At 42.5% G+C, this 12,346-nt stretch overlaps 1 protein-coding gene across 7 annotated transcripts in view; it reads left to right on the forward strand.

Moving 5' to 3' along the window:
- Nucleotides 1–12,346, forward strand: part of DAAM2 (dishevelled associated activator of morphogenesis 2) — a 199,286-nt gene that overhangs the window by 1,076 nt on the left and 185,864 nt on the right. For 2 of the 7 annotated variants that reach the window (XM_035323265.1, XM_035323274.1), the window contains exons 1-2: nucleotides 410–491; nucleotides 2,612–2,689. The exons of 2 other annotated variants lie outside the window; for them this stretch is intronic. The gene's annotated coding sequence lies outside the window, so the exon portion shown is untranslated. Of the gene's footprint in view, nucleotides 1–395; nucleotides 492–2,611; nucleotides 2,690–4,845; nucleotides 4,925–12,346 lie in introns of those variants that run through there. 3 more of the 7 variants (XM_035323272.1, XM_035323267.1, XM_035323271.1) reach the window with 3 other exon arrangements.

Here is a 12,346-nt window from a genome sequence, read left to right on the forward strand (position 1 = left end):
TTTTTTTTTTTTTTTTTTTTTTTTTTTTTTTTTTTTTCTTTTTTAACCCCAGCAACCCAATCCTGCCCCACAGGAAAGAGGTGTTTTCAGTCAACTTTATTTATTTACAATTTTCACTCACACATTTTACAGTTTTCACTCACTCTATTTATTTACAATTAAAATTCAGTGCCACTAACCATGCCTCCCTGAACCCTTGCCCACCTGGATGCCCCTCATTCACCCCCCAACGGAGGTGGGAGCAGTTCTGGGGACACAGCTGTCCTCCTCAGAGGCATCCTCACTAATCAGACCTTTGACAGAACCAGCTGGTTTCCCCAGGTGGGTGGAAGTGTTTGGCGCCTCCTGTGTGAAGCTGATGTACTTAGCCAGCACTTGCAGCCCTGGAAAGTTCTTTACCAGCTAGAGGGTGCTTGCTGTGGGCAGGTGCTGGAAGGAGAGCTGATGCCCTTAAACGTAAGCACAAAGCTGGGCTGAGAAGCAGGAGCTAAGTGAGTTGCACAATGTAATGTGGTGTGCTGCTTTTAAGTGGCTTCAGCCAACAAGCAGTCACAAGAAAGGCTGTTGCAAGTCACTGCTCCCTGAGCTGAGTTGTTTTGGTGAGAGAATAAGTCTGCAAATACTTTTACCCCTGGAGGTGGCAGAGTTGGGTTGCTGGGGCAGGGAGAAGTGAAGGTGAGGATAGGGAGGAGGGAGTTTTATGGGACTCACCCCTGTAGGGTGACACTGGGCAGAATGAGCTGTCCGGAAAGCAACTGCAGTCGCATCGTTATCTATGACTGGGTGGTTGATGTAGCCACTGTGCTGGCTGATGTGGTGGGATGGCCCTTACTGGCCAGATATTGAAGGCCTACTTGCTGCTGGGGGTGCCACGCCATGCAAAGAGAGTTAGATCGAGCTGGAAAAAAAAAGCAACCATACTGAGTGCATGTGTAAGGGAGCCTGTGCTCTCAGAGCTGGGATGTACTTTGGGAGTGGAGCCTCCAGACCTGGAAGGAGTTGGTTTGGGGTTTGAGCTGCTTTACCCTGATATATCAGAATCCCATTCCTCTCCCTGCTTTACTTTTTACTTTTATCAGATTTTGTTCCCAGTAGCTTAGCAGCTCCTTTTCCTAGAAACTACTTTATTGTGTTGGCTGGCAATGTGAAGGAAAACAAATCCTTAAAAACTGTAGTAACTTGTTAGGAACTTGTTCGTCCCAGTGAAACCTGAGAGCTTTCACAGCTGAGACAAGTGTCTGGGAGCAAAGGACACTTTTATTTGATTCAGCACTTGATCTATTTCAAGTGCATTGGGCAATTTAGAGCTAACAGATACAGGACTGGAGAAAGCTGTGAGGGTGGGAAGAGGGACCAAGGAGGAGAAAATTCCACATTTGTGGCATATTAAGCTGACTGCTTCCTTTCCGTTTCATAGTTTCTCACTCTGTCCTCCGCCCTGGAATCCCACGGGGGAATGACACAACCTGCAGGGTGCTACGAGTTTGGAAGTTCCTTGTGGGCTGTTTAGGAGAGAAGTTACTCTCTCTGGGGGAAGGATGGGGGGGGGGACTGGGAAAAGAGTTACCGATCTTGCAGGAGATAAACTTAGTGTCTCATAAGAAGTCATGGGCTGTCACTCAGCATCCTCAAATTTGGATTCCTTGTATCAGACAGGGAATTGCTAGTTCTTCTACTGGTGGATGCTGCCCTTAGAAGTAAACGAAATAATCACAATGCAGACGGGCAGATGTCTTTTAAGTTTTGATTTTTGAAACAGAAACATTTCCCTATTAGAGTTTGCTACAGTCACAGTGCAACCCTGAGGTTTTAGAGGTCTATGTTATGTGCACTGAAATGCTGTCTCATGGTTTCAGAGAGCTGAGTAAGCAAATTCTCTGAATATCTTAGTGGCCTTACCACACTGTATCACTTGTCTGCTGCTGTTCCTGCTGGTTATTTTGGTTGTGCTCCTCACGTAGAGCAGAGATCATTCAGTTCATCTTGAAATCAGTCACAAAAATTTTCCTTACCAAGTCCAGACATGGCATGCACTGACTGCATTTTTTTGGCAGGGAGGCACAACAGGAGCTCGAAGGCATCTCTCAGATAGTTCTGGTTTTGCTCCATCTGCCTTAATTGCCACTAATTTCCCCCAAGGTCCGATGGAATCCCAAAAAACCATGTAGTCACCCCAGGCCAGCCATCTGACCCAGCTGTTGAGCAATCAGGGGACACCATTTCCTGACGCTTAGGGGAAGGATGTGTGGGAGGTTTGGCTCTCGGTGCTTTAATCGCTACGGGTTTTCAAACCTGGGTCAATCCTATGGTGAGCTGACCCTCTCTCTCCCCTGGTCCTGCAGCCCTAGGCAAGCACAACATGTTCCTCAATTAAAAGAAAACTGGCTGCTCTAATTTTCATTGGATGAAACAATTTGTGTGTATTTTCTTCTGCTTTTTGTTGTGTTATTGATGAACAGTAGTGTCTCTAATGCTTTTCTGTTTCACCAGCTATGCTTCTTTTAATATCCCATTCCTTTGAAACAATGCATTTCCAGAGAACTGGTAGTCGTATGACTCAGGATCTATAGTAACACACAGTAAATCTGACTCATTTCTCATCTTTCTGCAGCTCCATTTAACACTGAAGTTCCTTCTGTTTGGTACTACTCTGTGTGTATCAGGCTGAGGACTTGTTATCAAGCTCTGTGTAGGTATTAAATTTCATAGAGTAAATGAGTTAAATGGGATTTATTAGGATGGGTTCTCAGCCACTGTAAATAGGTGGGGGGGGCTCCTATGTAGCTAGGACAAATGTATTTCAGCTGAGGATTTGGCTCAGTGCCTTCGTAGTGGTAATGAGTGACCTGAGGCACAGACAATGCAAGCCTGCTGTCATTTGTACTAGTGAAAGTTTTTTGTAACTCTGTATTGTTCAGAAAGCTTATTCTAGGCTTCAATTAGAAGTAAGTTCAAATAGCATCAGAATTTGGTCCAAAGAAACTGAGTCCCAAGTTGTGCAAAGTAACCTGTAATTATGGCTCTTTATTTTTAGTGTCTCGTTAAGGCACCGAGATGCTTGAAAGCTAAGACAGCCAAAATTATAAGCTGCTTTTGAAATGCTGGCTTACTGGCTTGGGCAAATCTACACAGTGGGTTTGATTCTTCTCACGTGCTTTCTACAGCAGTGTAACTCTGTGCAAGTCAGCAAAGTTACTGCTGTTTCACAGCAGCAGAAGTCACAGAGGAATGTATCCCATGTTGCCAGAAGCTCCCATGAGCTTCGGTATGTCAGTCCTGTGCTCATATTCTGTTTTTCTTGAAATGTGCAGGATGTGCCCTGCTTTGATTTGCTGAGAACCACGTAGCCACGTGACCATGAACACATCGCATACTAAGCATTGCTGCTGACAACGCAGACTCAAGATTTCTTAGGGCTGTGTGTTAAATGGGGGCCTGATAATGGTCAAAAAGGCTTTTCCCTACAAAGTATTTCCCTTAAGCTTTGTGTCCGGTGTGCATGCTGCCCAGATTTTATGTTGTGTGTTAGATTTATATTTTCAATTTGTTTTAGATGTGGTGTTTCAACACTTGATATTCTGGCTTCTCCAGCAATCTCTGTGGTGTCAGATAATGTCTTCTCATAGTAGGAGTTTTCTACTTTGGGGACAACGTTGAGTAACAAACCTGACCAGGAGGAGCTCCTGTGGTTTTTGGATTTAGTGGAAAAGTTATTCTGAGAGTATTGCAGGCTTATGCCAGTGATAAGGGTTCTCTGGAGATAGGAATTAAAGAGACTTAAGGTGGAAAGAGGGAAGTAGATAAACGAGGGAGGAGATGGAATGTAAGGAGTAGGGGCTGGAGATCAGAATTATGTGTTTAGACTGCGGGAAAATGGAAAGAGGTAACCTTGAGGAATGAAGGAAAACTTGGCAGTAAGGGAGGAATAGGCTCCCTCCCTGAATAACAAGTGCTTGCTCACTTCCCAGTTTTGCTGGCTTCAAAGTAATAATCACTGCAGTTGATATTACTGGTCATGAGCTTTGAAGTTGACATTTACTTTCATTCAGAGTATTTTCCTCTTCACTGGGTCCCAAAATGGCTTAAATGCAGGCAATGCTTGTGTCAGCCCAGCTCTTCTCTGACCTGAGGACAAAGCTTATCTGTGGGTCCCAAAAGCTCTCCTCTGTCTCCTTGGTATATCACTTTAAGAAGGTATTAACAAGGAAGCATTTGAAAAAGCCTGATATCAGGGGCCCTGTATTTTGTTTGCTCTTTTGAGGAACAATGCTTTTAACTGCTTAAACAGTTGAATTAATAAACCATGAAGTCTTAAGAGACTGAAATTTACACAGTACTCCATAGGAAAATGCTCATCTTAGAAAAAAGTTGTAAGGTCCAATTTTGCCTTTTCAGGTCTGCTCTGAAGATTTGTTCCCAGGGAATTTCTGTGAATTAAAAAAGGAAATATACGTACTGTAGGGAGAAGGAACATTTCTGCCAATGAGCACAATCAAGGTTGGGTTTGATCATGCAAGTCTACATTTCAAGGCTTTGATATCATGCAGCAAGACTCCCTTCTCTCAGGACAAAGCTGTGGGAAGAGATGAGAAATCTCAGGGGATAGGTCCACTGGTAGCTATTAAACCTGGTTATCTGGCTGTATTCCCATCTTCTGGTCCTAAACAACTAAAAGGTTTGAGCAGGAGTAGGATCAGACTATATATGGTAGTTTTGTTTGCTTTCCCTAACCATTTACAGCTGACCATTACTTGGAGATAAGATACTGGTTTTGATGGACTTCTGACCTGAGCCTTTGTAGTCAATTTCTATATTCCTGTGGTCTTCAAGAGTCAAAACACTGTGAAGATCCTTTGATGTTTCAGCTATTCTATGCAGGAGAAACAGTCATATCCCTAAAATGTGGGCTGTGGAACTTGACCAGGTACATCATAAACCTTCAGAAACTTATTCACATTTTAGAGTCCTTTAAATGTCAAGAATAAACATGGAGAAACTATACTTTCATTTTTAGTACCGTCTGTACCTTCTTGCCAGTGAAAGAAAGTGACTGGCAGCTCTCCCTGCTCCCATTTTCAAAACTGGATTACAAACACTGTCAATCCTTTGCAGAAAGGATTTAATTTGCTTACACTCCTCCAGTTATTCTTAGAAATGTTTTGCATTTTCTTCTGTTTAAATATTTCTCTAAATCTTAACATTTAAATCAGGTGTACACATCAATAGTACAATTGCTACTGATATTTTAATGAATAGAAAATATTGTCAGTGCTTCCATTTTCCAGGGAAGCTCAGCACTTTTTTTTTTTTTTTTTTTTTTTTTTAAAAAAAAGGCTATTTTTAGATGTTTCAGGCTGGTCTTGAAAAATCATTAATCTATTTGCACGCTCTTGGTCCTAGGCTGTCATCTGTTTTCTTTCAAATCTCCAGAAGGCTGTGACAGAAATATGTGGGAATTCCTGTTGCTCTGCATCAGCCTGCCAATTTTGCTCCTTTCCTTGTCAGGTCAAAGAGAGCAACCTTTTCAAGAAGGAATGAAACTACTGTAGAACCCTATAAGCATCCTTGCCTCTGCTGATCTCTGTGTAGAAGTTTCCTGGACTCTTGTAACATTTAACATCATGTAACATGATTTTGCTCTAACATGGAACTATCTTGTTCCCCCAAAATGTTACAGCAGTCCAGTTCCTCTCTGAAAACCTGTAGTCAATATATCATCAGCCACTGGATCTGTACTTTCCATTGATTTAAGATCAAGCCCTTGAGCACAGTGGGTATGGTATGCTCATTAACCAGATTGATTCTGAGGGAGCTGAGGCAATGCTCTATTTAACCAACATGAGTTAAACCATGAGACTATTTTCTTGTCTGCAATCTTACATTATATCGATATGTGAGGATAAAGGGAAGATATTTTATGTAGTTAGCAATTTATTTTTCCATTCAGCAGTTTCCTTTGAAAAGTTTCCAAGCACTTTACAAATATTAATGGACTTAGCACTCCATGAAACTGAGGCATGGCTTATTCAGATGCCTGCAACCTGACAGGAGTCTGCACTATTTTATAAACGCTCTCATTGCAGGTAGGTTGGACACCCCCTCCTCCTTTTTATTTTTCAGTTATGTTTATGACCACTGACATGTTACTTTGATGAAGTCATAGCAATTAACCAAAATATTATAACAACACCTTTGTCATTGTTATCTTTTGTCTCCTGCATTTTAGGCAAAACATATATTCAGCAAAACTTTACTTCTCCCAGAATGCAAGTATATCATCCTACTGCAAAGGATTTGTACTCTTCCCCTTTCTTTCTTCTCCCCCCAAACCTATGTTCTGGCTCCCCCAAGCATCTATTTATATTTCTCAATTCTTCTCTTTATCCCCTCCACCCTTCATTTAGGCTTTTGCCTGCACTGAGTGGTACTCAAAGTGGTACACTTAGATACTTCCAGTAATGACTGCTTGTAAGAGACCTGCCCTAACTAGGTAGAATGGGTTTACTTGTTAGATTAAACAGCACAGAATTGCAGAGAGGGTTTGTCAGAGTATCATTCTTCCTTACAAATGTTATCAGGAATGGAGCCATCCTTCTGTGCAGACAGTCTTGGTTTTCTCACTGAGTCACTGGCTATTAAGCTGGGATGCCTGGACTGTGAGTACCCTGCTTAAATCCATTTGGCAGAATCCTGACCCCCTCCAGGCAGGCGACCCCATCAGCATCTGCACAACAGATGAAAGCAAGCAAGATCTTGACCAAACATGAGGGAACTTCAGTCCTTTGCTACTTTTGCAGCCGTGTATACAGCGGGAACCAATTAAACTATGTTTCTAACAGCTGAATGCACAGAGAGACAGTTGGTTTTGTTCTCGCCTGTGCTCTGATCTGTCAGCATCCTCCTGCACTGTTATGCAGGGATAGAGTAATAACCATGCTAGGGCCCTGCCAATATGAACTGTCTTCCAACTGTGCCCTACTGAGATATGAACTTGCCCTCCTTGCTTGTTTCATACTTTTACTGCCCCGAGGGTCAGGCATCCCAATGAGTGAATTTCTCCGGCTCCGTTGTAGAGGCCCTGAAATGCGTTGCCAATGCCAGAAGTACAAAGCTTGACCTTAGCCTTTTATCATCAGCAGGATTCAGGCAGTTTGTGTGAATGTTACAAAGTCTTTGGCACTCACCATTGCTAAGTTATAGGGAGAAAAACAGATGCATTTTCTGACTAGGTGAAATTTTCCTTGGGGGACCCATGAACTGTTTTCCAGCTGTGTCTGGGCTTATCTAGAGTAGCTTCATGTACCTGCTGGGGGACATGAGTTAAGCTATAAATGTCCAACTGTGCCCTTTGTGACACATTTTATGTTTAAACAGAGGCAAAATTTAGCAGGCAACTCCACACTGCCTCATCTCCTGCTTGCTTACAACAGTGATGTTTAGTATGTTCACATCTTTTGGGACATCTCCAGAGGCCCATACTCTTTCTGATTTACACATCTGCTAGTGTAGCTAAGCTACTGTGAAATGGGAGCCTTATCTAAGAAAATACTTACTGTAAATACAAACTGGAGTTGACCTAATATAAAACATCAACATTTTCATATTGTATCGCTACACTTTTCATAAAAAGTGGTTTAAGAAAGCTGCGTTGTCAGACTTGAGAGTTAATTTTACAATTGATTTTTGCAAGATATATCAACAGAGATAACTGAAGGAATGGACTTGTCTGCACCTACAAAATTCAGATTACACACACATCAGTGTTTTGCTTTTTCTCACTTTTCAGATATTATCTGTAGCTGCATGTGTTTTTTATCCACAGAGCATTCTTCAAAGAAGTTATGATCTCTGATCAGGTATCAGAGGTCAGGGAGATGATACTGTATCTCTCTACAATGAAACGCCTAATTTGTTATTGTCAGCTGCTTTAAAATAAGAATGAGAATAGCTGCCTCACTTCAGGCCATAAAGCTTACCTTATTCTACTTCTCACTGGTCATTGGGCAAGTCTTACATTGATGTGTGACTTTAGTAGGATAAATGTTCTGTGGAGTCTGCTGGAGTGCATGTCTAGTATGCAGCGTCTGGGGCTGTAGGAAACAGGACATGAAGACCTTGTTGTCCTATGCTCCCATGAATGCGCATGACACAGGATCCAACTAAACATCCTACAGCCCCTGGTGACATATGGGAGTGCAGCAAATTAAAATGGAAGCAGATGGTGAAAATGTCCCCTCTGTGTGTTGCCTTGTCTTTCAGGGATGTTGCCTTAAGTCTTTGATCCAAATAGCCTGCTGAGGAAGTATGTCTCTGAGCTATAATGAAACAGCGCTGGGAACGCTGTGTTCAGTTCTGAGTACTCAATACTAAATGGTTACAGTGTACGAGGGATAGGGAGAGAGGCAAACTTCAGTTATCCCTTGGAGTGCTCATTAGTCATGGTCTTTTGGGATTCTTCAGCCCTTTCAGGAATACATATAATTCACAAAAGCTAGAGGGCGCTTGACAATTTGTTGCCAGACTTGATGACAACACCTCCAGAGAAATAGGAAATACTCTCAGACTTCCATTAAAAATCACCCTATTTTTATCTCAGGCTTGCTTCTGCTGGCTGGCCACTGCTATTAATTGCCCTTAGGTGTTTGCATGTGTCAGGATCTGTGTTTTCCAATGTGTTATCTATTTGTTTGTGTACCCGCCCACCTGTTTGTTTGTAATGAAACAGCCCAGGCTGTGTGAATGCATAAGCTGTATCTTCCAGGTCCTGTTTAAACTGCGTAGCCCTAAGTTCATGACTTCTCTAGGTTCCTATAGTTGCATGTGGATTTCTAAAGCTGAATTTTGCACCAAAGTTTTGCGGGCTTGTTTCTAGGGCCTGATTTGGCCATTTGATCGGATCACACACACTGTATCTTGTGAGGCTGATAAGGTGCGGAATGGTGGGCCCTGTAACCCCAGTGAAGCTCCCCAACAAATGTACTGGTGGTCATCACAAAAAGCACTTTTCCCAGTTTGATGATACCTTGAAACAGTCGAAAAGGTCTCCACGTAGCAAAGATGCCAAGCTGGATTTGTTTAGGATCTCTGGACTCCAGTTATGTTCAGAGTGTCCCACGAAGCCTTGGGGTTACAGCAACGCTGTACTACTCCTAGGTAAACACAGCCAGACTTGAGTTTGTTTATCGGTCACTGTGCGTGGTTCTTAAAACACCAAGCTAACTTTTACATATTCACTGAGGAGACACAGTAATCACCGCATTATATTAGCGTCTGCGTATCTGACACACCCAGTGATTTGTTTGCAGACTTTCCCACACCCTCAGAGTTGCCACTTCTTAGTTTGGGTCATTTTTAATATGGCTGTGTCAGATATAATTTTCCCTCCAGATATTTTTGGGTGTAGCTGATTGCAGCAAGGACAGAGGATAAGAGAAGTCTGCTTCTTGGAGGATGATGTGCAGCTCACCTGAGTTGCATCAGTAGATAGCGTTAGGACATTTCAGGTCTTGACGTTTTTTAGCTTTGCTTCCACACACAGACATCTACCTCCTATCCATACAGACACAACTGTTCTTTCTTTCTGTCCTTCTTCCTTTACCCAGCAGTGGAACATGGATAGTCCTGAGAATCTAATATGGGCCTAACCAGACCTCACCACACTGAACCACGGGGCCGACACAGACCTTTCATTTTCTTATTGCCATTTGGTATCAGTAGGAAGATTTCATTATATTCCTGTTTCATCAGGCCTGTGTGCTGTATCAAAGAGTCTGTGTGGTTATGTTTATTAGCATTTTATGATTTTTTTTTTTTCCTTGCTTGGACTGTGTCAGCTATGGGAAGTCTCCAGCTGGCAAATGGTGTCACTGAGCTGACTGAGTGGCCCCTTGTCCTGCCTGCTTTGCTAACTGTGCTGAGCCAAGCAGCATCTGTCAAAGTACATGGAAGGGAAGGAAGGATTTTGTTTACTCAGGCAAACAAATGAGCTGTAGATGGGAGCGATGCTGCTGCTTTGGCCATTAATTACAGGCTGCACACTTCTCAAGTACCAAAAGCCAAGCAACCTCCACCTTTCTTAATACTTGGATGAGAGACCAACATCTATAGGAAGCAGTGGTGGTAATTTAGAGGCTTATATGAACTTTGATATAGGTTTAAGACTGAAATCTGAGAGGAATTTGATCTTAATAGGGTATCAAAGTTTCTTGCCTGTGCTCCACAATGCTTTGGAGCACTAAATTAGCCATTTCTGAGGTAAGGATTTGTGAGAAACATCTCAAATACTTTTCATCAGACAGGATCTTCAATGAAGCTATTTTGTTTGTGATTCAAGGTGTAGCAAAGTGTGTAGTTCTTGGGTACTTGTCATGAGGTGCACCATGAATGGGACACAGTTTAATACAGCTGCCTTTAATTTCTGGTTTCTGTTTGTCCTCTGGCTGCTTGTTTCTGACTCTCCACAGACCCTTAACAAACTGTCCTCTTTCAAAAAGAGATTGATATAGGTCATCCCTCTGTGTCTGAGAGTTATGTTCCACTCGGCCAACTGCAGGACCGCATTTACAAAAATATTCATTACTTGTGGATCCTTCAGTTTTTACATTCAAATTTTGTACAATTTGTGATGTGGGGGTCCTCTGTGGCTGCAGCTCCAGAAATGGGTCTCATTTTTCTTAAGTAAGATTTAAACAGCTGCACTTTGACAACAACAGCTATCACTACCTGTGTAGCAGCGATAACTACTAGCTGAGTAGGGACAATTGTCTGCTACTGAGGTCATCTCTTCCATTGCAGTGACTGTTTTTAAAATACCACAGCTTGGGTGTTGCTTGGAGTGTCCCTTCATGTGTTGGCTTGGCACTGACCTACGTGGCTGTGAGGCAGTGCTTCTTGGTTACTTTCCTGAGGACGTATTGTGATCAGCTCCGTGTGCTACAAGAGATGGGTAAACAATGCAGCAAGCCCTGCTTTTCCATATCTGCTGCACTAAGATTGAGGTTGCCTGGAAAATTCAACAAGTGTAGAAAGCAGCATGCTGGAGTAGTGCCACAGCCTCATCCTTCCTTGTGTGTCAGCTGAATTTGCTGGGGAGTTCTGGCTGCTCCTTTGCACAAACACAGTAATTCTCCTGAGCTCTCACTAGTATGCTCCTGTGATCAGGGTGCACCATACTGTGCAAAATCTCCATGTACTTCAGAAATAATGTGATCTAGGTTTTTGTCTGAGGTCTGAGCAGAAGTTGACAAGTGATGATTTAGAGCTGAACAAGAAGCAAGGCTGGAGAAGCATGCTAAATATTTTTCTCATTTAGCTGAGTTGTCTAAACACGGACTGGAGAAGACAAGCTTGCACAAAGCCTTCTGATATTGACTCTGAGTCAGGCATTATTATCCCTCTTTTAGAGAGTCAGAAACAAGAATTGGCTTGCCCATGCCCACACAGAAATGCACAGCCAGAGTCAGCATTACAGCTTGGTTACTCAGACGCACACGGCCGTGCACCATGCATCACAGTTCTTCCCACCCCACTTGCTGTAAAGTAGGGACTATTGCTGTCTTTCATGAGTATGTTTTCTCTTTTTAGTGTAATTTTATTTTTAATCTAAAAGTGTTCATGAATAAAGTAATTCGAGTCAATGTGTTGTAGTTTCATAAATGTAAAACTACGGTTCCTTGAGCCTGAAGAGTTTGTAACTGTAGAGTTTTCTGTTGCTGGCTCTCCTGGACAAACTGGTGTGTACCAGTGGAAAGTGAGAGAGGGCATGCAAAGAGTGGTAGAAGGAAAATTCCCTTGCCATAGCAAAGCATACCACTGAAAGTGAGAGAACAACCAATGTAAAGGAAACCAGCAAGTTCTAAAAAGGTTTAGAAAACGTCAGGTTGGTGCTGAGGTTGAGACTTATGTTTCCTGTCTGTTGATAGTTTTTGAATGCCTTTGCCTCTCGCTAAATGTTGGGCATAACTGTTTGTGTCAACTTCCCTAGGCTCAGAGCAGAATCTGCAGGCCCTTTCCTTTAAAGCCTTTGGAATTTACATAACCCTGCAATTGTAGCAATGCAAAATGTGGCTCTGGTTACAATAACACGGGTTTAGGGAACACAGGGAGAGATTGTAGCGGCAAAGGCATAAAAGCAAAACAAAACAAAACCCTACATGCTGTTTTAATTTTCAGCAGCCACGTGAGAACTGTCCTCCAGTTCCTAGCTATAAATAAATCTCTGCCGTCATAGGAAGACAAAAAACAAAACAGTTCACATTCCTCCCAGCGTTTTCTTAAGGTTATAAAATAAAGGAAAGGTAAATATTTCAAAAGCAAAAGCTGTGTCTGTGCTGAGGAATGCCAGTGT

The sequence above is a fragment of the Oxyura jamaicensis genome, chromosome 3, assembly GCF_011077185.1.
Source record: "Oxyura jamaicensis isolate SHBP4307 breed ruddy duck chromosome 3, BPBGC_Ojam_1.0, whole genome shotgun sequence".
Taxonomy (NCBI): domain Eukaryota; kingdom Metazoa; phylum Chordata; class Aves; order Anseriformes; family Anatidae; genus Oxyura; species Oxyura jamaicensis.